Below are 25,885 nucleotides of genomic sequence, written 5' to 3' on the forward strand. Positions count from 1 at the left end.
GACAAACTAACCCTGAAACTGTCAAGTTATTATTCCAAGCATATCATGTCACGTTTTACAGGACCCTTTTCAAAAGGTAAGAGCAAGAATGAACTGACGCAATCTATGTTTATCACCGGATACTGTGCCTGTAATTTTGAAAGATAGATTTAATTACAGATGGTGATGATCAGATAATCACTTCAATAACCAAACAATGTTATGATGTGATTTCTCACAATTTATCATTTGACCATTAGTTATAGGCTGCTATATTATTGATAACAAAATATATGCTATGACAAGATGATACACATGTAGAAATAGGTTGTTTAACAATCACTGTTGACTTTCACTGACATATTGAGTTGTATCAAACCACTACCCTATTGTTTATCTTTGTGATGTTTGCTGGAACAAATGTTAAAACAAGGTCATTTAACAATCAAAGAGTAGGCCTAGACTACAAACATGTACAAAGAGGTAATTTAACAACCACACACGACACATGCATAATTCACCCACATAATGAGTTTAATCAAATTACTAGCTCGTGATTTCCTCCCATTATGGTGTTTTGTTATCTTTTAACGGTGTCCAGAAGTGTCCAAACCGAGTGCACACACGCTGAGAAGAGGCTGCCTCCCCCCGTTGTGCTCGGCACACAGACCGAGATAAGGCGAGGAGGAGCTCCACCACACACACGCTCATTCGCATAACCGGGAGGCAGTTAGACGCTCTTGGATTACCGGGCAGCGAAGTGTCACCGCTCATACCGGCTCCAGATCGGCACTCCTCCACCGCACCGCCGATCATTAATCCCTCTCATAAAAAGGCAGACACCTGGGCAAAGCCGCGTTTGATTTTGATTTATTTTTTTATTATGGTTTTTATCTCTGTGGATGCAGAGAAAAAAGTTTTGTATTGACGCTGCGTTGAAAAGGAGAGTCAAGTCTCCAGGAGGGACAGCACCGGGCTTCTCCTCAGCATCTGTCTCTTTCTCTGGGGCTGCTGTTTCCAAAATCTGTTCAAGTGAGGTAAGTCAGTGAGGATTTTCTTCTTATTAACTTATTTTAGTTACTGCTGCTGCTGTTACGATTAGTCTGCTAAATTGGGGATTGCATTTTCAGTTTGCCTGTCAATCCATTTTAATCCAAATTATCTTTTTTCGTGACACATCTACTAGCACTGATGAAGGAGAAATGTGCTCCTCTTTGCACAGGGTTATGGTGACTGTGTGCAATGTGAATTGGATTTTCATTTCCCTGTGTTTATGTTATATGGATTATATTAATTATTATTTAAGGATTAATATTATTGCAGCCTGTATTTGGTGCTTAAATCCGAACACCAGTAGTATTTTAAGCAAGGGAAAAAAATGCAAGATGTGACTCATACTCATGTGCTCATGTCAGTTGTCTATGGTTCTCTTTTTATATGGCATTCTGGTAAATACAGTAATCCACATGGTATTTCAAATAAACCAATGCTAATCTGCTAATTTCTGTGCAGATCGGATACCACTTGGTGAGTCAATGCAAATGTATTGAGCTATTTTCCATACAAACTGTGCACATATTGCAGCTCGGTTTCTTCTAAACGTGTCCTCTTTGCAACCAAAAATATGTGAATCCTGTACGGCACACACACATTCACTCTCTCACGACCTACACAGCCACACACAGAAATGATTGCTTTGTATTCACACGGGCTCCTGCTTTTCTTCAAGAAAAAATAAACCAGAACACAACTGGAGAGTCATCTGCTGGCATTAAATATAATTTTAAAAGGTAATAAATACACATTAAGACTCCCCCACACACACACAAAACAGCAGTCACACAGCATGCAATTCACAAAGGTTGACATGCATACACAGATTAAAGGTCAATGCATGCAACCTTTCTGCACTTGCTGTATTAATCATAATGCCACACTCGAAGGACACGGTGTGAGTGTCGAGGTGAGGCTTAGACTGCTTTTTGCTTTGCTCCAAGAAAGAGCTGTTGACTTTTCACGAGTTATATTTTCATCCAAATCCACCCAGGACTCTGTCTTCCTTCTCAACGCTTGAAACCATCTTCATGCATTCACCCTCATATTGATTATATTAGCAAAACCGTGGAAAGGGAAAATAAGCATTCCTTCATGGACCCATCGGCCCGCAAGCCGGAAACAAATTAATCCAAAATCGCCGAATGCTGCGTGCCTCTGTTCAGTCTCCAGTTGTGGAGGAAACAGAGCAGAAAGCTGAAGTGACTGCCTTGAAGATGTCTGTGGCTAAATTGGGATTCTTCTTTTGGGGATTCCTTGGTGTTTACGTAACCGTGTTTAGAGTAATGGCATGTGTCATCTGGGGGTTTGTTAGAGGCGATGGTGAGTGGAGCTGATATGAATGCGAGGAATGAGAGCTTCTCAGTATACTGATCTACCAGTATTGTGCACTACAGACAAGGACAAGAATAGCAACAAACACACAGAGAGGATGTCAGAGAAAGGGAGGGAAACAGAAACAGCAGGCTATGAGAAAGACGGCGATGAAGGGATACGTGCAGACAGCAGGCTGAGATATGTTCAGAGCCCCGCAGTGAGTTGGGCTGCGCTGGCATCGTGTTTGGCTGCTTTCTGAGTGTCAGAGATAAGTTCGTCATTCATCATACCGCATGCTGTCTGTCGGTCTGGTCTGAGACGGGTGAGCGGGCAAGCCAGCAAGCAGAACATTCACTCCCCGTTTCAAGGAGCAGCAGCGAGAGGTCTGCTTGGAAATATGAAAAAGGAGGGACAGTGTGCATCAAATTCAAGAACTGCGTATGTGAGATATCAGTGGCTTCCAAGGGTTTGGAAAATGCTTTAAGCCCAACTGAAAGGGAAATGGATAAACAGGGGGGATACACACTTGTGCAGCATCTCTGTGCGTTTGTATCGGAATGGGATGAGGGCGACTGCCATGGGAAAAAACTGCATAAATGCAAATACACAGCTTTACCTAATGGCACACACAGCTTCAGCTTCAGTTTCACACACACACACAGTGACACACAGTCATGCAATTAGGTCCCATCACTCAGGGAAGGTCAGCGACTATCTTCTGCTTGTTCTTATTCCTCAATATTAATCAAGCTAATGCACCATGTTTAATTCATAGATACATGCGATGACCCACAATGTCACCCTCTCTCTGTCTTGGCATCCTAATCGTGTTCATGAACAAGGCGCTCAATTAACTCCTCAGGAATTACAGTGAAACTGCTCCTGCGTGTCTCTTGGAAAATCAGAGGAATCTTGAATCATGTGAACTAACATGATTGTGGTACAGAGTTGCCAACGTAGAAAAGCCCTCTCCTTTGACTCCTAGCTGTATTAAGCTTGTCGGTTAATGCAGACAATGTTGCTGTCATGAAGGGCCGGACTGGGACAATAAGTCAGGCCGGGAATTATACACCCAACCAGGCCACTACCAGTTTTATTTTGTGCAATTTTCCTGGATTTATTTGTCAATATTTACAGCGTTGCTGCCCATAGTGATAGCCCTAAACTTTAAAACTACCCCAGAATAAACATATGGACATGGGTTACTATTTTTTTTTAAAAGTGCAAATCTATTTAGGAACCTATCCATGTGAACATATTTTAAGTGGAGGTGGACCTCAAATCCTCTAGGGGGGTTGGGGGCATGCTTCCCGCGGAAGATTTTTTTTTTTTAATGTTGGACTTAAATGCATCAATCTGGTGCACTTTGAGGGGGAAATAAAGAGACTACACCCATATGAAACAGAACTGTATACATTTAAATAATCATAAAATCATAAGAACATGGCCATAACCAATAACATACCATATCCAATATGAAAAAACATTGAAACTTGTTTATTTATTTGTTTTTGGTTCATTTATAGTTAACATGGCATAGTGTGTCTGGGCTCCTGAACCAGCCTGACCTGTCTCCCCCCTGCTCCTCTTTGAGGCAGCAGCAAAGACTAGTTTTAGCTCTCAACAAGTTTTTTAAGTTTATCCTACCTTTTTTCACCTAGTTAACTTTTTTTTTTGTATTATTCATGCATATTTTACTAATCACTCCCCCTTCAAATGGAAATATGTGTTTACATAAATGGTGACCAAACCGTTTGAGACCCACAGTGAACTTAGACTAAGTTAACTATCTAAGCACTCAGAGAGTCCTTTACCTCACCTGAGCTGTAGTTATCAGTCTCTCAGTCTGACAGGAGAGGACTCTCCTCCACCTTGTTGACAGCTCATTCCGTTAGCGCCGCTAGCTAGCACCGGATGCTAACAACAACAATACACGTAACCAGTGCACGCGCTTTCTCTCTCGCTTGCTCGCGCCACACATACACACCCTCCCGAGCTTGAATGACACGAGACCAATCGAGGGCATTAGTGTATGATCTGTATGAAAGTGGCCATGTCGACAGGCCACATCATGTAGACAGCCAGTCACCCTCTGTGAGGCAGAGTCAGACCCACATTTGCGCAGCGTTGCGTTCACAATACATTAAAAAAATTCCTCAAGCCAGCAGGCCACTTAACAGGCCAGGCCATCGGGAAACCTCCCGGTCCTCCCGATGGCCAGTCCGGGCCTGCTGTCATGGCATTGACTACTTACATTGGCTGTATTTCAAACCTCGAAAGACGAGCTGTTTGGAAATGTTCGGAGAAACTGCATAATTTGGACTGGTGCTGAAATGTCACACTTTCCCATGCTAGCAAACCATCTACCATGCTCAGACAGATCCAAGGGTGTGGTGTAACCTTTTCCATTAGCACTGTGTTGTCAGAGCCAGAGGTCAGGCTTTACTTTTTCATGTCCTGCTATAGAGCCGTGCACAGCTGTGTAAAAGGATAAAGACATTAAAAAGTAGCATGAGACTCTCAAGTTGACTTAGCTGAAACCATTGAGTGAGCTGGACTGGTTATGGGGTGCGATTAAAGTTAAGTGTTACAATATGTGCAGCACAGCTGGAGCAGTTTCGCGCTCTGTCCATCCTTCATGTTCACCTCTCAGCGTGAGTCAGATATGAACTTTTTCCTGTCAAATGCGATTGTTTGATCGTGATTTTCCACGAAGACAAAAGGGATCTGCTGTTGTAAAATTCAATTTCACAGTCATCTGTTGCAGTTGTCTCTGCCCCGTTAAGCTGATTACCAAGCACAGGCTGCATGAGCAGTTTCAGAGTAATAGCAGCTCGCATCATTTCATTTGTGCTCACTGAAAACTCCAGGAAAAAGACGCACATGAAATAAATGGATCACAATTGTCTTCATGTATTTTATGCACTGATACATCTCCTGTAAATGGTCAACGGCAGCACTTCATATGGTTGTATCAATAGGTGGTGCTAGAACAGAGTAAATGGTTGAGTGATGGCTCAGTAAACAGACACAACGGAGACGGCATAGTAGTGTGTGTGTGTGTGTGTGTGTGTGTGTGTGTGTGTGTGTGTGTGTGTGTGTGTGTGTGTGTGTGTGTGTGTGTGTGTGTGTGTGTGTGTGTGTGTGTGTGTGTGTGTGTGTGTGTGTGTGTGTGTGTACATAGTTACACATTCAATTCTGATGGATCAACATTGTCAGATATTTTTTCTTTGTGTTTCCACTGACATGTGATATCCTTCCTCCCTCTAATACCTGAATTAAATTTGCAGCGTGGCTACAGCTGCTCAGCTAATGGCATAACGTGCTCCCTTACTTCCTTGATCGATCGGATGTTCCCTATCTTAAATCATGGGCATTTGTTAGCAGAGCAGAAGAACGTGCAGTCCCACATGACACTTTTATTATTCCCCCTGCATTCATCTTACAGGTTTTCCTTATGGTAAAAATTGCCTTATAGGCTTTAAAATGTTTCTTACAAAAGGATATTGTAAATGTTGCTGGGGTTATTATATTATTATTATTATATTATATATGCTGTTTTTAATGGTAAGGGACTCCAATAGGTGTCTGTATGTGGGGCAGACTGATGAAAGCCTCTTTACAGCTTTTTAATTGGTCTTTAAACGTACAATTAATTCTCCAGAATGGTTTGTTAATTTCCTCCAAGCTAATAAAGCTTTTAATGTTTTAAGGTTTACGTTTAGGTACTCCTTGCAGACAACAGTGAACAATTACTCTTTGCTAATATTGCCATTTGTCATAGACATTTCTATTAAAAAGCCTCAATTGAGTGTGAAAGCAGGGGGAGACATGTCAATGCACGTGCCTTTGGGTAAAATCATTCATATATTATGCAATGTATTTCTCTCACACAGTCTTTAATCCCATCTTTATCCCTCTGGATGACATTGACAGAACATTTGACAATCACATCTGTATAAAATAGCCAATTAGCATGCTAATTTCCGAACACTTCTATTTCCCTGCTGTTTTTGTTTTTGTTTTGATCTCACTGGTGTTTTCTACTCATTGCAAGTCGTTTTTATTTAGCCTGTTAGTCCAATAAATACTTTGCTCAAATGGGCTTCTACTTTGGTTCACTTGTAGATCCGAGGTATCTGGTGATTTAAAACCTTGAGAAATCTCATAGTGACATCAGGGAGGTGTGTGGTGCAGTGGGTAGTGCGTTGCAGTTCGGATCAGGGGGTCACAGGTTCAAACCCCACTGCAGTCAACATGTAGTCGTCTCCCTGGGCAAGACACTTCACTCTAAAGTGCTCCTGTGGGGATTGTCCACAGTATTGAGTATGTAAGTCGCTTTGGATAAAAGCATCTAACAAGTGTCATGTATCTTATTTCTTCTTCATAGTTTCCCCAGTCTTATGTCTTAGTTATTTCTTTACTTTTACTTTTCTTGAACGATACACCGACCTGCTTTCTCCCATTTCATTGAATGTTTCCCTGTCTCTGTCTATCTCCTCGTCTCTTCATCTGTGTCCTCTGTTGTCCTTTAACGCTTCGTCCTTCACAGTTAATTGCATTCTCCGTCACTCCTGTTTCTTTTGCTCATTTTTCTCTTCCTTCCATCCTCCCATTGTTCCTACAAATCTTTTCACCCCCCCCACCCTTGAGGGTTTTTTGTTTCTTTCCAAAGTGTCAATCCCTTATCGCTTTCTGTCGCTCGGGGAGATGCAAAGTCACAGTGCACATCATTTGGAGTCACTGAAATGTTGTTAGACAAGTAAAAAAATAAAATATTTTTGTTGATAATGTTTCGAGTTGGTCTGGTTGAAAATGCATGTTACTTAGGTTTCGATAAACATCCAAAAAGATGATTCAACCTCTCATAATGTCCCTAATCTCCACTCAGATAAGACACAGCTTCCCTGCCTTTCTGCCTGTGTTCACCTCAGATCTTCCTTGCTGTTATGCCAGCCAGGTGTCCAGATTATCACTCCAGATAGGCCTGTGTTTTTTTTCATAAATACTGACATTTAAAGTGGCGCACTGGAATATTTTTAGGCTCTTGTTTTGCATATTTGGCATCCTCACTCAGCACTGATGCATCTGCAAACGTACCTGCAGACTGTCAAAAAGATCACTATCAAAGGCATCTTTTATTAATGAGAACTTGAGTGCCTGACGACATACAGAAGAAGAAACAAACATGTTAAAACACACATGAAAAGGTCATTGCCATCGCGTTTTTTTGCTATTTATAAAGATTATTATCACAAGGGTAAAATGTGTCTTTATGGTAACAACATGTATTTCTTTAAAGCTATCATTTTGCTCTCAGTTAATAAATGGCTCTTCAGTTGTATTGTCAGATTAAATAAACAAAATATAACATGTTAATTATAGTGAGCCTTAGATGTGCTGGTATGCAGATTTTGACTCAATGATTAAAAAATCCTTGAGGCCCAGGGAAATATCTAGCGAGAGCATTAAAGGCGCGCCAAACACCTCAAGAAGATCCCTGCTGTTCAACATTGAAGCCTACCTCTCATGGGGGCTGAGAGCAAAGCCCAGCGTGCTTGGCAGTAATTAATGTAGCTTTCTTTTCCCTCCAAGGGCAGTTCTGTGTGTGTGCTGTGAGACATGGGTAATTCTGACTTATTGCAATATCCCCTAGACTACCAGAACACTCATTGATTTCCTTTGCCGTTCGGCTCTTTTTCATCCTTATTTTTGGCTCTAACTTCCAGCCTCTTTATGACTCACAGGGTCGAATGTAGTACCAGGTGCATTCACCGCCCATTAAGGTTCCCCTGATTGATTGGCGGCACCCAGGGAAAGCCGATACGCTGTTTGGATGTTGATTTCCTTTCCCTTTCAAACACTTCCTTTTGGTTGGTCTCTGCATTTTTTTTGGAAATCTGGCAGTGCATTTTCAAGTTGGATGTGACCTTGGGGCTGTGAAAAAGCACTGAAATGTGACTATTTATTTCCATGTCATTGTGATCACGAGAACATATATTTGTCTGCTTCTTTTACAGCCTTAGCAATGATGTCTGTTAGTTATCATTTCACACAGGTGCATCTATCCTGAATTGTTTCTAAATGTTACTAAAGAAACGGTACAGATCTGACGTCCACAAACTCCAGAGCGAGGTATTGGAATAAAACTCTTGCTGTTTACCATTAAGCACTGTGCTCACGTGGCAGACGTGCTCTTCAGTGAAATGGTAACACTGAGTCAGAGCAGTAGAGAGCTCCGGGCGGTCTCTTTTCTGAGGGTCTGAGAGGGATTCAGGGGCTTCAGAATGAGGCTTTATGGGCTTGTTGTGCAAAGAGAGAGTGATTTGCAGCATAACCACCATGTTCCTAAAAAGCTCTCTCCGTCCACTCGCTGCTTCACTATTTTTCTTCTTTTGTACCTGGCTACTTTTTTTCTTTATTTATTAATGTCACAAAATTAAGTGTTGAGTTTTCCTGCTGTACTTTTAATAACAGCACCCCCCCCCCCCCCCCTCCCCCCTCTCTCTTGGTCTGTTTACAGCAGGGGTCTCAAACTCAAGGCCCGGGGGCCAAATCCGGCCCGCGACTTCATTTTATGTGGCCTTGCAAGAGCTTGCAAAGAATATAATACGTTTATTATACGGTTACATGCCACTTTACAGAAGCAGGTTGCCCATAAACTACATGTCCCACAATGCATCTCGTTTTGTGACATGTGCACTGAAGAGACTTGCAATTATTTGGCATGGACTTCTGCTTTCAGACGTAGTTAATGATTAAGTTATTATCCTATCCGGTAATAATCCAATTCAGAGGCAATAATTTAAGATAATACAATATTTTATATATATTGTATATTTATATAGGTAGGCTACAACCGGCCCTTTGAGTGCAACCTTTATGCGAATGTGGCCCGCGATGAAATTGAGTTTGACACCCCTGGTTTACAGCATCTAGACACAGCCCACTCCCTGACCCAACAGAGCGTACGAGGAACACTGTGCCCAGAAGGGAATTGTAGTTAATACCTTTCGGCTTGAGTCCAGCGACAAAATACTTCTTTAATTGCTTCCCATAGCCCTTAGCTGCAGTGTGCTTCCTCTCCAATTGTCTATTGATGCAAGTGCGAGTTAGCACTGCAAAACAAAAGGCAGTATCCTAATGGGATCCGTATTGCAGGAAGTTTGTTGTAATCTTTGGTTCCACTTTATCAAACTTGGTCTATTTTATTATTCTATTCTGATCAGTTCATATTATCCCTTATACTTAATCGATATGTTTTGCTTTACTTTTAAGCAGATGTTATGTATATAAAAATGGCTTGTGTGCATTCACGTTTGTGGATACCTTGGCTGCCTTCATTATTCATTTATCTTTTTTTTCCCCACCCGATCGCCTCAGTGACTGACAGAAGATTTAAATTATATTAAAAATCATATTTAATGTGGAAAGAAGAGCAGTGGTTTGGAGTGGGAGGACTTCGGGGAAAGGATTCTTCCTCACTGTAATAATTGAGAGCATACTGTGGAAGAATGCAGTTTTTTATTTATTTTCTAGAGTTGGAAAAGCAAGGCTATCTTTAAGATGTGAATTATGATGTGCAGATGTGTGGAGAGGAGGAGAGTGCCGAAAAGTAAGTCACCTAGAAGACAGCGCAGGCCTCGGCTCAGCCCATCTGTCACTGTCATCTCTTCACTCACTTCAGAGGGAGGCTTCCCGTTCATGCAAAAACTGAAATGTTTGAAATTCGATTTTAAAAAGACACATGAAAGGTACCTTATAGAAACAAGAGGTGCAACATCCTACATGTAAACATGGAGAAGGTTATGTTTGACTTACCATATGATTTGGAAAATGATAATAATAATAAAGGTTAGGACATAATGAATAAAGTCACAATAAAATAGATGGTTTACTACTTTATTATTATTGAATTTGTTCAATCTTCCATCCATCTTCTCCCGCTTATCCGTGGTCGGGTCGCGGGGGTAGCAGTTCCAGCAGAGAGCCCCAAACTTTCTTTTCCCTGGCCACACATCAACCAGCTCTGACTGGGGGATCCCAAGGCGCTCCCAGGCCAGCGAAGAGATATAATCCCTCCACCTGGTCCTAGGTCTACCCCTTGGTCTCTTCCCAGCTGGACGTGCCTGGAACACCTCCCTAGGGAGGCGCCCAGGTGGCATCCTAACTAGGTGCCCGAACCACCTCAACTGGCTCCTTTCGACGCGAAGGAGGAGCGGCTCAACTCCGAGTCCCTCCCTGATGACCGAACTTCTCACCTTATCCCTAAGGGAGACACCAGCCACCCTGCGGAGAAAACCCATCTCGGCCGCTTGTATCCGCGATTTCGTTCTTTCGGTCATGACCCATCCTTCATGACCATAGGTGAGGGTAGGAACGAAAATGGCCCGGTAGACAGAGAGCTTTGCCTTCTGGCTCAGCTCCCTTTTCGTCACAACGGTGCGGTAAAGCGACTGCAGTACCGCTCCCGCTGCTCCGATTCTCCGGCCCATCTCACGCTCCATTGTTCCCTCACTCGAGAACAAGACCCCGAGATACTTGAACTCCTTCACTTGGGGTAAGGACTCATTCCCTACTTGGAGTGGACAGTCCATCGGTTTCCTGCTGAGAACCATGGCCTCAGATTTGGAGGTGCTGATCCTCATCCCAGCCGCTTCACACTCGGTTTCGAACCGATCCAGTGAGTGCTGAAGGTCGCAGACCGATGAAGCCATTAGAACCACATCATCTGCAAAAAGCAGTGGTGCAATCCTTAGTCCACCGAACTGCAGACCCCCTCCCCCATGACTACGCCTCGAAATCCGATCCATGTATATTACAAACAGGATTGGTGACATGTCTGTACACAAAGCAGCGTGATGGGGAAAACACTCTATAGGAGCATGTCCTCCTGCTAAAACTTCATCCTGATGGTTGTAATGGGTTATTATGAGGCTCCCTGTGGTAGTAACGGTGCAGAGCATCAGTGCTCAGTCCACATCTCTCCATTGATTAGTTCATAGTGGGGCAATTTGCAGCACAGCCTCTAAACGGTGGCCATGAGCATGGCACATCTAATGGTATTAGACAGAGGAAATGGGGGACTCTCTTCACCTGTCTGTGTGTGTGTGTGTATGTGTGTGTGTGTGTGTGTGTGTGTGTGTGTATGTGTGTGGGTGTGTGGGTGTGTGTGTATGTGTGTGTGTGTGTGTGTGTGTGTGTGTGTGTGTGGGTGTGTGTGTATGTATGTGTGTGTGTGTGTGTGTGTGTGTGTGTGTGTGTGTGTGTGTGTGTGTGTGTGTGTGTGTGTGTGTGCGTGTGTGTGTGTGTGTGTGTGTGTGTGTGCTGACGATAAGGACTTGTGTTGTGATTGAAACTACTTTCAACTCACCACCAAAATGAATGCTCATGTCCGCTGAAAGCTATTAAACAGAACTTTCTATTATTTATTTCACTCAAAGACAGAATATTGAAACTGAAAGAGTGATCATCTCATTCAGAGTTATTTTTAGAGCACTGACTTCAAGCTTTCGCAGACGTTTAATAAATTAATATTGCAAGATATTGCATGACAATGACTTTTGATAAAGTATCGTTGGTGCCGTTTTCAAGGTTGTTACATTCATCAAAATAGCTCAAAGGATTTTTAAATGTTCTGCCAATACTGCGTGTACCTGCCAAGTTATTCTTAAAGTATATGATTGATAGATGCGGACTGCACACGCACACGCACACGCACGCACGCACGCACGCACGCACGCACGCACACACACAGTACACACACAGACACTGGAAAAACAGAGGAAAAAACAAGGTTACTCTTCAACAAAAACAGCAAGATAAAATCACACTAAGCTAGGATACTACGACGTTCAGCTCTACCGAGTGAGACGGAATTATCTGGCACTGGAGTGTGAACATGACCAGGGTTTTATGGAGGAGTTGATTAGATGAATACAGGTGCTCCTCATTGTGAACCAGCTGAGCCTTCTAACGATCACCACACTGCACAGGAGAGAGAGAGAAGACAGAGGGGAGGAGGAGAAAGCAAAACACCTAAACCATAACAGTTTTACTGTAGGTGCCAGGGCCAATCACAGGGTGCGTAGGAATTCACCCCCTCCCTGCCACTAGTCGATAAGGATTGCAAATGCAGCGAGAACATATTGCATTAGGGGAAATGTAAGCATAATTTAGAAAATGGTGACAAATCATACTTGTTTAGTCAATGTTAAAGAGCCAATACATAGAAGAGTCCACAGTTAGCAGAGCAGCTTTTCTCAGAGAAGAAATGTATGCCCTTGCTTTGGGGAGATCCAACCTCTCCATCCTCTACAAAGTAATTAGAGGGACAACAAGAATCGTCTCGCCCATGTCTGTTAATGATTTGGGAACCCTATCGCTGGGCTTGGTTTCATTCCAGGCAATCTTGCTCAGAGAGCTGCACTCAGGCCTGCCATTATCTGCATGCCACCTATCAGAGAAGCCTTCCAGCCTCGTTCTCTCTCACCTACACTCGCCAGACCATGACATCCGGACAAATGTATAAAGTTAGAAATATCTCACTGTTATTATGGGGGACATTCATATTCAGTTGAAGAGTTGGCTTGGTTTAGGGCTGCTCTGTCTCAATCTTATGCAAAGGAACAAAAGTCTTCAACAGATTATTGTTCTTTGGCTAGAAATAACTTGTGTTCTACTGTGAGAGGAAGTTAGAATGTGTGTTTTCTTCTGTATGTGTGTGTGTGTGTGTGTGTGTGTGTGTGTGTGTGTGTGTGTGTGTGTGTGTGTGTGTGTGTGTGTGTGTGTGTGTGTGTGTGTGTGTGTGTGTGTGTGTGTGTGTGTGTGTGTGTGTGTGTGTGTGTGTGTGTGTGTGTGTGTGTGTGTGTGACATTACAGCCTTATTTTGACGTACATTTGAAATCACCTTGTTTTGCATTTTTTAAGATTCTTTGCATCAAGAAGGAAATAATAATTTGGGTTTTTCTGGCTTGAAATCTATTAATACTAATCAAATATGTATGTTTTTATTATAAAATATGTAAGACACCTATATGTCTTTTATTAGCATATTTTCTATGAGTTTCCTAAGGAGTTGTTCCCCCCCTGTGTAATAACAGGACACGACATTTCATAAGGACACTTTAACAAGTGTTGTTTTCTTTGCATCAATATGAGCAGGAATGAATTGGTAACTCATTAATTCAGCAAAGAATACAAGGCCGAGCCGAACAAAAGGAATGCTTCACTCAATGTAAAGCGGGGGAAAAGATGATGGTGTTTTTTGTAGCATTTTTTAAATTGCACACATGAAAAGAGATATCATAGAAAGGTTGAAGCATGTTTGATAGTCAGAAGAAGTACAGAAGTACTGATATGTTTTATTTTTGCTACCGGTCTTAATGAACCCTTAGTGAATAGGGGTTTTTACTCTAAAGCTACTTTGCTCTGCCTTGAGCTAGGAGAGAAATAGAGCTGTGTGTCGTCAGCATAGAAATTAAGAGATGTTTTATTTTCTCCTAAAACAGACCCCAATTATTTTCTTACAGTAAATACAGACTGTATAGAAGAAATACACTGCTATATATTCTAAAAAAGTAACAAAATGTCACCGTTTGGATTATTTACATCATTTTTCAGTACAGGATTTAGGATTTCAAAAATATAACAATGCATGTATTCAGATATTAATTTAAAAGAAAGCTGAAAGTGAGTTTCTTTTTATAAACTATGTGCAAATGACTGGAGATGAGAGGAAAGCAGCAGTAGAATAAGAGTAGGTGGGAGGAGGGGGATGTTGCATTATCAATTGTTCTTTAGGTTGTTTGAAAGGGAGGTTTTTTATGTTTTGATGTTGTTTTCGAACATGTTCATATCCATTACATTCAGAGTATGAATGCTTACTGAGAAGTGAGGCTAATAAGAGAACAGTTAAAGTACATTCTCTCTCTTTCTCTTTCTCTCTCTGTCTCTCTATCAATCTATCCTTGACACACACACACACACACACACACACACACACACACACACACACACACACACACACACACACACCTATCATTGACACACACACACACACACACACACACACACACACACACACACACACACACACTCTGGCAATGTGTTTATGAGTGTTAAGTGGGTTGTAGTACTTCGGAATTTAATCACACACAAATGCAGCCAGTTACACATTTAGAAGCGCATAATTATAGGTACACTCATGCCTGACTTTACACGCACACGCACACACACACACACACACACACACACACACACACACACACACACACACACACACACACACACACACACACACACACACACACACACACACACACACACACACACACACACACACACACACACACACACAGACTGTAACCCCCCATCATTCACACTCACTCTCACACAGCCTGAAGAAGAAGTGCTCGATAATGCAATGCACATCGGTCTTCCTCCCCTCTCCTCTTTTTCTGCTGTTCCTGTCATTTTTCATTTGCATATAGTTTACTTGAGAAAATACGCTTCTTTACAGCAGACATAAGAGATGCATAGCTTTTGGGTTTGATTGACTTGTCTTTTGCATTTCTGTGTTACCTCATTCAGCCCTTTTTAAATGCATGTCCTTGGCATCATGGCTTGTCTTCCTGCAGGCACAGAGGGTCAATACATCTGATATTTACAGTAGTGTAGATGTTTTGCCGCGAGGACAACTGTATTGGTTTAGGGAAATGCTTCCTGGATTACTTGGAAATGTGTTTCCATATCTGCTAAAGATTTCCCTATCCTGAAAACACGGTTGTAAAAAGGTTACAGAAAGCTACGGTATTTTCTATCCACTAAATGGGATTTATGCAGTGTGTTTCTGTGCATGTGTCTTTATTTGGCAGTCTTATTAGATCACGCAGCAATGATATGCCCTACAGGCCTCCAGTGAAATGACTGTGCTTTGTGTCTCTGATGTGCTTTTGCCGTGCCAGCTGGAACTGAGCTATTCCTGTCAACCCTTTTTGTAATTTCCTCCCACCGGATTTATCGTCAAGAAAGTGGCTCCATTCACATCCCAGAGCTATCAGTTGTTCCAATAGGTGGCCATCAATTTCCCTTCGAATAGCCCCGGCCACACGAGGACGAAAACGGCTAAACGCATAGGATTAACGCAAACGCAATCGCCAAAAAGCTTCCGTCCACACGCAATAGTCATCCGGATAGTATCTGTCCACACGAGACAGCTCCGTTTAGCTCCAACCGCTGGACAAGCTGCAGTACATATGCAGGAGCCTGTACGTGGCGCTGTAACTTCCTCCACAAAAGCAGCGAAGAAGCATGGTTGTCATGCGTTGCGTATGCCGTTCTATCCACCTTGGGACCCGTTATCGTTTCCGCAGTCGTTTAGTGCCGTATTCGGTCGTCCTCGTGTGGCGAACGGTCTATATGACACTAAACAGTAACGCAAACGACCGTTTTCGTCCTTGTGTGGCCGGGTTATTATGCCTCCTTCTTTGTGACGCTTCTTGAACAGTCCTTTTTGAGATTGAGATTGAGAAGCAGGATTGACTTGCATCTTGGGAACGCTGATCTCGTCCCCTACAGTAGGATCAATTGTCTGTCTGATTGTGACCCTTGATCCAGAGGGGCTTATCTTTTACACTTGATTTGTAGCACCTCTTCTCTGCTAATGGTTCTACAAGCTGCTCCCTGCAGCCATATTGACCTCTACATGCAGCTCTCTGCACGTACTGCTGCATTTTTATCCCCTTCAGCATTTAGTAATGCCTTCAATGTGAGGGTGTAATATTTTATCTTCTTTAAGCGAAGAAACCTCTTGAGGGCTCAACTTGAAAAGTCAAGCGTGGGCTTATGGGAAATGGGAAAAATGTGCATTCTCAGAAATCTCCAGACATCAAGAGGACTTCAGTCCATGGCTCTGTAAAGTTGACCAAATTCACATACCAGCACTTTTTAAGCTGAATAATTACCATATTAATTATGGTTAGTTTAGCTTAGTTTCCAAAACTAAGCTGACCTTAACATATTGTTTCAGAGTTTTGGGGTATTTTTAAACCTGGGAGGTAATAAGGCACACACCATATGTCCTCTACTTTTGGGAAATGAGACAAACAAACGTCATTGGTTATTTCACAGATGAGATGCACACTCAGTGGAATGTCAAGAGGAAATAAGGAGGTTGGGGAAAGGAAAGGTTGTCAGATGAAAGGACTTTGATCCCTGGAAAATACCCTCCGTTCAGTGGCAGATGTCATCAAGCACCTGGAGCTGTCCTCCCTGCCTCTGAGGCTGCGAGTATAAAGTGACACTTAATCGGTCCAGGAAATAAACACAAACTTTGTGGGAAGACGTCAGGGAGAGAGCTGCTTATTTGAAAGAACAAAGTCTGCACTCGTAAACAGACGCCTTTGTTTACCACTATCAGGAGGAGAAAATGTTATTCAGGGGATTATATAACGCAGCGGATATATTAAATTAATCTGACAACACAGCTGAGTGGTCTCTGTACTTATTGGAAATCCTGTCATGTTCAGTGACAGTCTGATCTGCAGCTACATTTGGTTGTAAATGAGCTTCATAAACCATGCTGCATGAAATATACTAATGTGCTTAAAATATGCAGTGTTATAGTGTAGATCATGTTTCTATTGTTCTCACCGCTACATATGGCAAGTATTACAGAAATAGATGTGTTGAAAAATAAAAGAAACAGCTGTTCTCAAGATTGCTTATTGTTAAATGCTCACATGAAATAAGAAAGTAATATTTCAAGATGCAATGTTGTGAAAAAGTTCTGCACATTTTGGCAAAATGCCGCTCTGCTTCACACAAAGCAAGTGAAATGTTGGCATGAAACTAGCTCTTTAACAAAACACCATTTCAGCAGCAACCCTCGGGAAGCGGTGACATTAGCATGAATTAATCACTTGTATGCAAATCAGCCTTTGAAAGCAGCAATCACACCAGTGTTTTTCTTTTGTTAGCCAGGCTGTGACATTGGCAGACGCTGTTGAACATCTAATTATTATATTGTGTGATGATGTTGATTGGCAGATTTGCTGCTCTTGGAAAAATAAAGGCAGGTGATTGTGTAGCAGTTTTGCTGTAGCCCAAAATAGAATAGTAACACCATTTTCAGAAGCAAAGCAGAATGAAGTATGTGTAAACCTGAAATAATCTCTGATAATAAATCGCTTTTTATTGGGGAATTTATAAACCAACTAAATAATTACTACATTATACAAATATATATTCAAGATATAGTGTTTTAAGTTTGTAGTATGGGATCCAACATTTCCTATAATGCAACCTCAGAGCATCTGCCTCAGCTCCTGTAAAGCAAACTTCTCTTAAAACCCACACCTTCTGTTGTCTTGTGTGTAGATAAACTATGGCCTTAAAATTAACTCTCCAAAGTAAAGATAGAAACTGCATATCTGCAACTCATCAGCAAAGAGAAGTGAAGAAGCTTGTGTGAATGAACCGAAGCTGGACTGCAGTCGGTTGATCTAGCTGTAAATTTGTCTGCGGCAGATCCTATTCTAGATCCTGGTGGTCCCTCCTAGGATTAATACTAAGACCACCGTGACTGTAACCTATGAGGCAAGCAGAGGAAGAGAAGTGGCTGGAGAGGAAGACGTTTGCAAAAAGCAAAGAATAATGGGTGCAGGTCCTGCCAGGATGCATATGGACCATGTCATTGAGCCCAGGGAGGGGTTTGCTTTTGGCGTCCAAAAGCGTATAATTCTTCCTCCTGACTTCAGTTATTATTTTAATTAAGCTAGGCTATATATATATGTATTTTAAACACACAACTACTCATAAGGGTAAGGGTGGGAAAACTCAACCAACTGCAGTTCCTTCCTGCTCTACAACTCCACAGAATGTATCTTTCAACTTATTATTTAGTTTTTACGGCTAGATTTGGTTGTGTCTCAACAGTCTCTTAGCACTGTTTTTTGGGTCATCAGGCAGCTGTTTTCTACGGAGCCCCCCTGGTGACATTGGTGAGAAAAATATTAATACGTGGCCACGTATTAATAATGCGTGGCCACGAATTAATAATGCGTGGCCACGAATTAGTTATTACGTTCCCACGCATTAGTAATTCGTGGGAACACAATCATTATTACGCAATAACTAAATCCAGATAGTCTATAGAAACTGATGACTGAGTGACAACCATAGACAACACTAGCTAAACTCTGTACCGTAGGCTACGGCTATTATCACGAAGCATGGATCATTTTGATTTGATTTGATTTGATTTTCATTTGGGTATGAATTATAATGATATTCTGCAATCCCTTGCAGTTAAGCACAGTGTCATCCTTAGCAAAAGGCACTAGTTGATTCGGCTGCTGAAAATGCACGGTTTGAAACGTAGCTGAGTAAAGTTAGAACGATATTGGCAGATTCGGATTTCACGGATCAATAACTCATGAACAAAACGTTATTCAGACACAAATGACGTCTCCTAAATACCGTGGTAAGGTTGACAACGAACTACAATCACATGTTGATCAAAAAAAGCCAATATACGCCGTCCTCGCTCCGAGCTGGACACATTACATCGGTCTGCAGCCGGAGAAGAAACGAGTGCTCAGGGACCGTCTGCAAAGTGCAACTCCGAAAAAAGAGAATATAATAATATTCAATCACTTCACTATTCTACAGTATATTACTACCAAACTCATTACACACATAAATAGTCTTCTGTTGCTCATACTACATCAGAGAGTTTGGAAGAATATGGTTTGGAATAATTTTGGTGAATATTTATACTGTATAATAGTAACGTTATTGAAGATGATGCCATATTTATTGAAGATTTTACACTATAAATATTCACCAAAATTATTCAAAAGCACATTCTTCCAAACTCTCTGCTGTAGTATGAGCAACACGAGACTATTGATGTGTGTAGTGAGTTTGGTAGAAATATACTGTATAATAGTGAAGTGATTGAATATTATTGTATTCTCTTTTTTCGGAGTTGCACTTTGCAGACGGTCCCTGAGCACACGTTTCTTCTCCGGCTGCAGATAGAGACCAATGTAATGTCTCCAGTTTGGAGGACAGCACGTATTGGCTTTTTTTGATCAAAATGTGATTGTAGTTCGTTGTCAACCTTACCACGGTACTTAGGAGACGTCATTTGTGTCTGAACAACGTTTTGTTCATGAGTTATTCCATCCATCCATCCATCTTCTCCCGCTTATCCGTGATCGGGTCGCGGGGGTAGCAGTTCCAGCAGAGAGCCCCAAACTTTCTTTTCCCTGGCGACATCAACCAGCTCTGACTGGGGGATCCCAAGGCGCTCCCAGGCCAGCGAAGAGATATAATCCCTCCACCTGGTTCATGAGTTATTGATCCGTGAAATCTGAATCTGCCAATATCGTTCCAACTTTACTCGACTTGTTGTCACTCAGTCATCAGTTTCTATAGACTATCTGGATTTAATTATTGCGTAATAATTATTGTGTTCCCACGAATTACTAATGCGTGGGAACGTAATAACTAATTCGTGGCCACGCATTATTAACTCGTGGCCACGCATTATTAATACGTGGCCACGTATTAATATTTTTCTCACCAATGTCACCAGGGGGGCTCCGTAGTTTTCATTTAAAACAAAAAACAAAACGAAAACACTGCACGCTACCTGCTCAGCATCAGACAGCTGACATTCAAAGTTACAGTAATCCAAAGAACATAATGGAGCAATTAGCTGGACATTTCCCTGAGGAGCTGGTGGAGACCAAAAATAGAGAAAGAAAAGTAAGTATTAGATTTACTTACATTCATCAGGTGACCTAAAAGACAACTAAATCTATGTTGCATTGCATCTGCTGGATGTGTAAATAGGCAACTGTTAGCTAAACATCTGACCAAATAACTTTAAAATGTTATATTTCAATGTTGTTTCACAACTCATTTCTGCTTCCACTGAAGCCCATACAAAGTTTTAGCAAGTTTAACCAGACTTTTTTCCAAAGCCAAACGGACCGCATTAATTGATTTAATGCAGCCAAATAATTGCTGTGCTGAGATGTTGATGAGCAAGTCTTTCATTGCTGCATTTTCTTGTTTCTATAACTCAAAATACTTGTTCAATTAAATAACGGTTTGTGCTTTAGAAGAACTATACAAAATGATGAGGGATGTACAGTAGATTACACAACAAAACGTTTCCAGAGTTGTTTCAGACAAATCGTTGGTAAGGGTTTAGTAAGTAGACCGCACTGAGATTGGTTCATTCCATCAATCTCTATTAATAAATAAAAAATTGAGCTGAATCAAAAACCCAGCATTTTGAAACTACTATGATGCCAACGTTAGGCTCATCAAGGGACATTACAGAAATGGAAAAACCCGGTTCACGATGAGATTTTACCTCACAGTAAAAAAAAACACATTATACCAAGATGCATGGGCACACCTAAGGTTGTTAACCACAATTAAATTATTAGCTGTAAGAGTTGAAAAGTGTCTGCGAGCGCTCCAACCTGTTCCATGCAGTCGTAAAGAGGGAAACAGTAGGACGGTTCCCATTAGTCTGCCTGGCAAACACTGAAAAACACCAATTTGCAAAAGATCTTCAAGACCTTGAATAGAGTCAATACCAGTAATACCAGAAACATTAGGCTAATTTATCTGGGTGAAGCCTAGACTATGACAACATTATATCAACCAGAGTCTTGTTTCACTGCTATTCATGTTTCCTATCCTAATTAATCCAACCAATCTCTGTCTCCCCTATGTGCCTCTTCAGTTTTTAGCATAGGCTGTCATGGTGTTAGAGATCAGGTATAAATCAGCTGTTTACACGTGGCCAGGAATAGTCTTTTTATTACAGGCGGCTTGTTTTGAACAGCGGGAACACTGGGGAACACAATGCTCTCCGTCGTCAGCGCCTCCAACCATATTCCTGCCACTTCACTGGTGAAGGATGTGCTTGAACTTGAATGCTGAAGGCAATATAGCTTCTTTAGGGTGAGCTGCAGCAAAACATCTATATTGTCCACTTTATAGGGGTTAATGATCGTTCACATTTTAGAGAATCGTACGGCTTAAAGGTCCCCTATTATACTGTTTTTCATCAATATATTATAGGTTTCAGATACAAAAGATGTCTCTGAAGTGTTTGGCTAAAAAAAAAAAACATATCATGCATTGAAGCATCCCATAATCCCCTCTGTTTCAGCCCTGTTTCAAAAGTGCTGATTCTCTGTCTGTTACTTTAGATGAAAATAAGGAGCCACTCCCCACGCCCAGAGATTTGGTTAAAAAGAACACAATGGTGCTCTAGGAGGAGATTCAGGTGATAAGGGGGGCGGGTGTTACCTTGGTTGGTTATTGGCCAATGGTTACACAACCTAAACAAACCATATGACATCACAAAGTGGCCAAAATCTGATCAGCTCATTTTCAGACTTTTTTCTGGTTTTTATATAAATGGATCAGGACAGCAAGAGAGAGGGTCTTTTTTCCTGAAACTTTCAGAATGTCTTTCCACAGAGGGGACACATGTTTATGTATAAAATACAGGAACAAGTGGATTTTGCACAATAGGTGACCTTTTAAGAATGCACAACATGTAGCTAGGAAGATTGTGTTTGCAATTAAATATGCTGAAGATGGACCACATTATGCTAGAGAAGATAACGGTCCAATCAATCCAGACGATGAAAGCTTTGTGCATTCAGATGCATCTTAATTTGTTTACTCATCATGCAGATTAATTTCCCTGTCATAATCTGTTTAGTCTTCCACCGGTCAACCATAAACATATCCTTGGGTTGTTGATGCCCAAGACAGTAAATCAGCCTTCTGCGATCCTTCACTCTAACAGGGAATAGGACACTGAGATGTTTGCTTATCACTAAATAAGCCGCTTTGTCTTGGGCTTTTACAAAGGAAATCAACATAGACTGCATGGATTTCAAATCAATTATTCAAGCATTAGTAAACAAAAACACTAACTGATGGACAATAAGTGTTATCGTTTTAAGTAAGGGCTGAGGCATTGCAAACTAATTGACTGAGAGGCTATTTGATGTGCACTTTAAATCAAGGCCTCATTTGGTTTGACAGAAAATCAAAAGCAATTAAACGGCTACTGAATTAAAAAGCAATAAATGCAGAAATGTGGCAAATGAGTTAAGACTATCCGAAGTTGACATGGCAAAATAAGGTGTTTATTTGTGTACATCTTGTCTAAAGGCATGCTATGCTTCAGCTGAGTTGGATCTTATGGATAAATATGATAGATACGAATATGCTCTAGAAATAAAACACTCTGAATATGAAAAACAGTAAATCACAAACTATTTTTTGGTCAGCATTATAGTGCTCCTTTTCGGGTATGGCGTGTTTACAGAGACATGTTTTGTAAATAATTGTTATACGTTGAGTTTGTGCATACCATGAACGGAACAAATCAAAATGAAATAGTGAGGCTCATCCCTTCACAGCAATGTTGCAAATGTTGTTCTTTTGAATACATTTGTATTATGTTATTTATCACTTTTTATTTGACAACATGTATTCTGGTACATCATCTTTTTTCATTTCGGAGTCATGAGTAACTATACTAGCAAGTTAGAACTTGTAAACTAATAATAGCTCATAGTTAATTGGTTAGGGACTGTACAATAATACTTTATTAAAAGGTTTTAAAACAAGGAGGATTATAAGTGTAGATGTTTGAGCAGGGCAGGGAGATTTTTGGTTAACAAATACCATTCTTTAATTATTCATCTTTAAAATATGAACATACTTTTAGATATTTGGGGAGGGGTATTGCAGTTGTTTTGTCTAAGTCAATGGGAGCACCCAAATAGAGTATTTTTTAACACTGTGAAGGGTATTCCATTTTAGAAATGTGATCATAATGTAAAACCCCCTACCCACATTAAAACTATCAGACAATCCCTTGATGTGACAGTAAATATATTAACAATCCCCCCACACCCATTTTGATTGTCATCAATCGTTTAATTAACCAAACACACATATGTTTCTTCTACCAAATCATTATTTCTATTTTCATCAAATTAGCCAATCTACTCCACAATCTTTAATCATTCCCATACTGTCGACTGTTCCAGGATCAAAGCTCTGACTTGAAAAAACATTTATCCTCTGTGAAATAAAAGAACCATTAGTCTCTAACTTTTACTTTAAACCACCATATGTGATGTTACATGAAGCTTAGCAATCATAAATCCTTCCATTTTCTGTTATTGTGCTTTTCTTAAAGTAACGTTTTATTAGTTCTGTGTCTCGTCTGGTTGGTTACATTTACAGTAAAACGTGGAGCAGGACTCAGACGGATTAGATGAAAATATGATGTGTCACCAAATGACCCTGTTTAATGTTTAAAGGATGTCCTAGCTGATGAATCTGTTGGATCTGTCCGGAGAGAAAGCCATCAAAATGTAGCCGGAAAGGAGGCAGCTGGAGAGAGAAAGAGGGGAGAGCGTTTAAAGAGGGATATTATAGAAGAAAAAGGAGGGGAGGGCGGGAGTCAGAGCACAGACGGGAGGGGGGGTGGATGTGAGAGATGAGACGAGGTGATAGGGGAAATAGATTACAGGAGCAGAAGCTATATGGAAGTGAAAAGACAAAAGAAGCCAGGAACAAAAAGGAAATGCAGAGAAAGTGGAATCGGGTGAGGAGGGGGAGGTCAATAATACATGTGAGGGTACAGCCGAGCTTGTTCTTTTGCAGACATTGGAGAGACTGATATTCTGTTTATTTTTAGGTGGATACAAATGCCAGCGAAGCAAAAATAAATTGAGCTGCAGAGCTTTCACCGATTGCACTGTTTACCCGGTTTCACCTCAGCATAAAATATGCTCTCCACATGAGCTTGGCACCTTAAAGTTCTTTGACTCTTTTTTTTAACAAAGATTTGCATGACGATTTTGAATGTGTGTGTTGAGGAAGACGTACGGTTTAAATCACTGCAGACATGTAATAACACTTTAGAGGTTGGCAATATAATGTTATATAGCATGAGATGATAAATGTGGAGTGTGTCAAATATTGCGCTCTGTTTATACCATGGTCGCTTTCCTTTTAATCAACCTGATTTTCTATAAGTCCATTGTGGGCAATGTTGCATACCATTGAGCACGGAAATTGATTTGTAAATGATTTTCCCATCAGTATGATTTAGTACTTTGATTTGTAAAGTACTAAATGAGTCTAAAACAGGCATTCCCATTGAATACTTGATAGTAGAGACAATTTATTTATATCACGTCCTTCCATAAACATAAAGGCCTATATATTATTTTTGAAATTATTTTTATCGTGTTAAAAAGTGTTTTTACATTTTTCCCGGATTTCCTTTAACAAATTCAATGAACAAAGATAACAATCGTCAGTATGCAATATTTTCACTTTTCCTCAAGTACAAACACTTTAATAGCCCTTATTTTAAATCATTGAATCAAATCATTATCCTAAAAATAAATAGAGTTTTTTACCCTCTTGAGCCAGAGAACAAGATGCCTGGAGCAACTTAAAGAAAATGCCAGTGCAATTTCTCTATGGATTCAGAAAATGTGGGTACTCAAAGTTGACGTTTTTTGGATTCATGGGCCACTAACTTTCATAAGAATGAATGGGTTTCGTCTCCAATGCCGTATCCAGTTCTCTTAATGCATCAATGGTATGCATGTCTGTACAATGAATATTCCTCCCAGAAGGCTCTATCCAGTGCAATGGATGCTTTCCCGGGTGTCAGCACTGAATGGGAGGTGTGATTATGGATGTGTTGCTGTAGAGTTGTTAAACCCTAACCCTGTCATAGTAGGGAGACTCCTTTAACATAAGTTGTAGATCATTGAGCATATTTTGCTCTTTATATGACAGCTTTCTGCATAAGGTCCACAGTTTTTCCATTTGTCAAACTAATCCACTTGAAATCCGGTGAATTTGTCGTTGCTCTGGGAGTGGGCCGCCAAATCACGTCTGCGTGGCTGCAGCCTTCAGCCTGAGTGATGGGCTCCGAAGTGGTGAGACGGTAAGGGGGGTGGAGGGGAAGGGGGTTATTTAGGTGCTGCATCCTCAATCATTGATGTGATGTCAGCACAAATCTGTGTTGGCACCGCGCTTGGACCGCTCACTGCGAGAAAGAGAAGAGACGGGTGGCTCCGTCTGCTGCTGTCAGAGTGATGTAACCACGTCTAGAGAAGAAGGAGAAAGGATGAGGGGTAAACTGAGGAGGAAAGTAAGAAAAAGAGCTGGGAGAGAAGAGACAGCATCACATGAATAATAACAATGATAAAATCAGGACAATGTAATCCAATTTTATAGACATTCTGGGAACAACAAAAGAAGCCCAAGGCGATATGTCTATTTGAATGAAATGTATAAGTCCTCCGCAAAAACATATTTCAAAGTTTTTTGCATTACTTAAAGTTCAAATGTACTTTGTGTTAAAATTATAGGTATTGCATTTGACAACCAAATAGAATAGAGAATATGGAGGCAGGTGAAAGGTGGATTGTACAAAGAAATCATTTCA

General features: G+C 41.0%; 1 protein-coding gene across 1 annotated transcript in view; it reads left to right on the forward strand.

Moving 5' to 3' along the window:
* Nucleotides 1-714: 714 nt before the first annotated feature.
* Nucleotides 715-25,885, forward strand: part of calcr (calcitonin receptor) — a 57,705-nt gene continuing 32,534 nt past the window's right edge. Inside the window, exon 1 of the mRNA XM_034240858.1 lies at nt 715-1,016. The gene's annotated coding sequence lies outside the window, so the exon portion shown is untranslated. The remainder of the gene's footprint in view (nt 1,017-25,885) is intronic.

This window comes from Gymnodraco acuticeps, unplaced genomic scaffold (assembly GCF_902827175.1).
Source record: "Gymnodraco acuticeps unplaced genomic scaffold, fGymAcu1.1, whole genome shotgun sequence".
NCBI classification, from domain to species: domain Eukaryota; kingdom Metazoa; phylum Chordata; class Actinopteri; order Perciformes; family Bathydraconidae; genus Gymnodraco; species Gymnodraco acuticeps.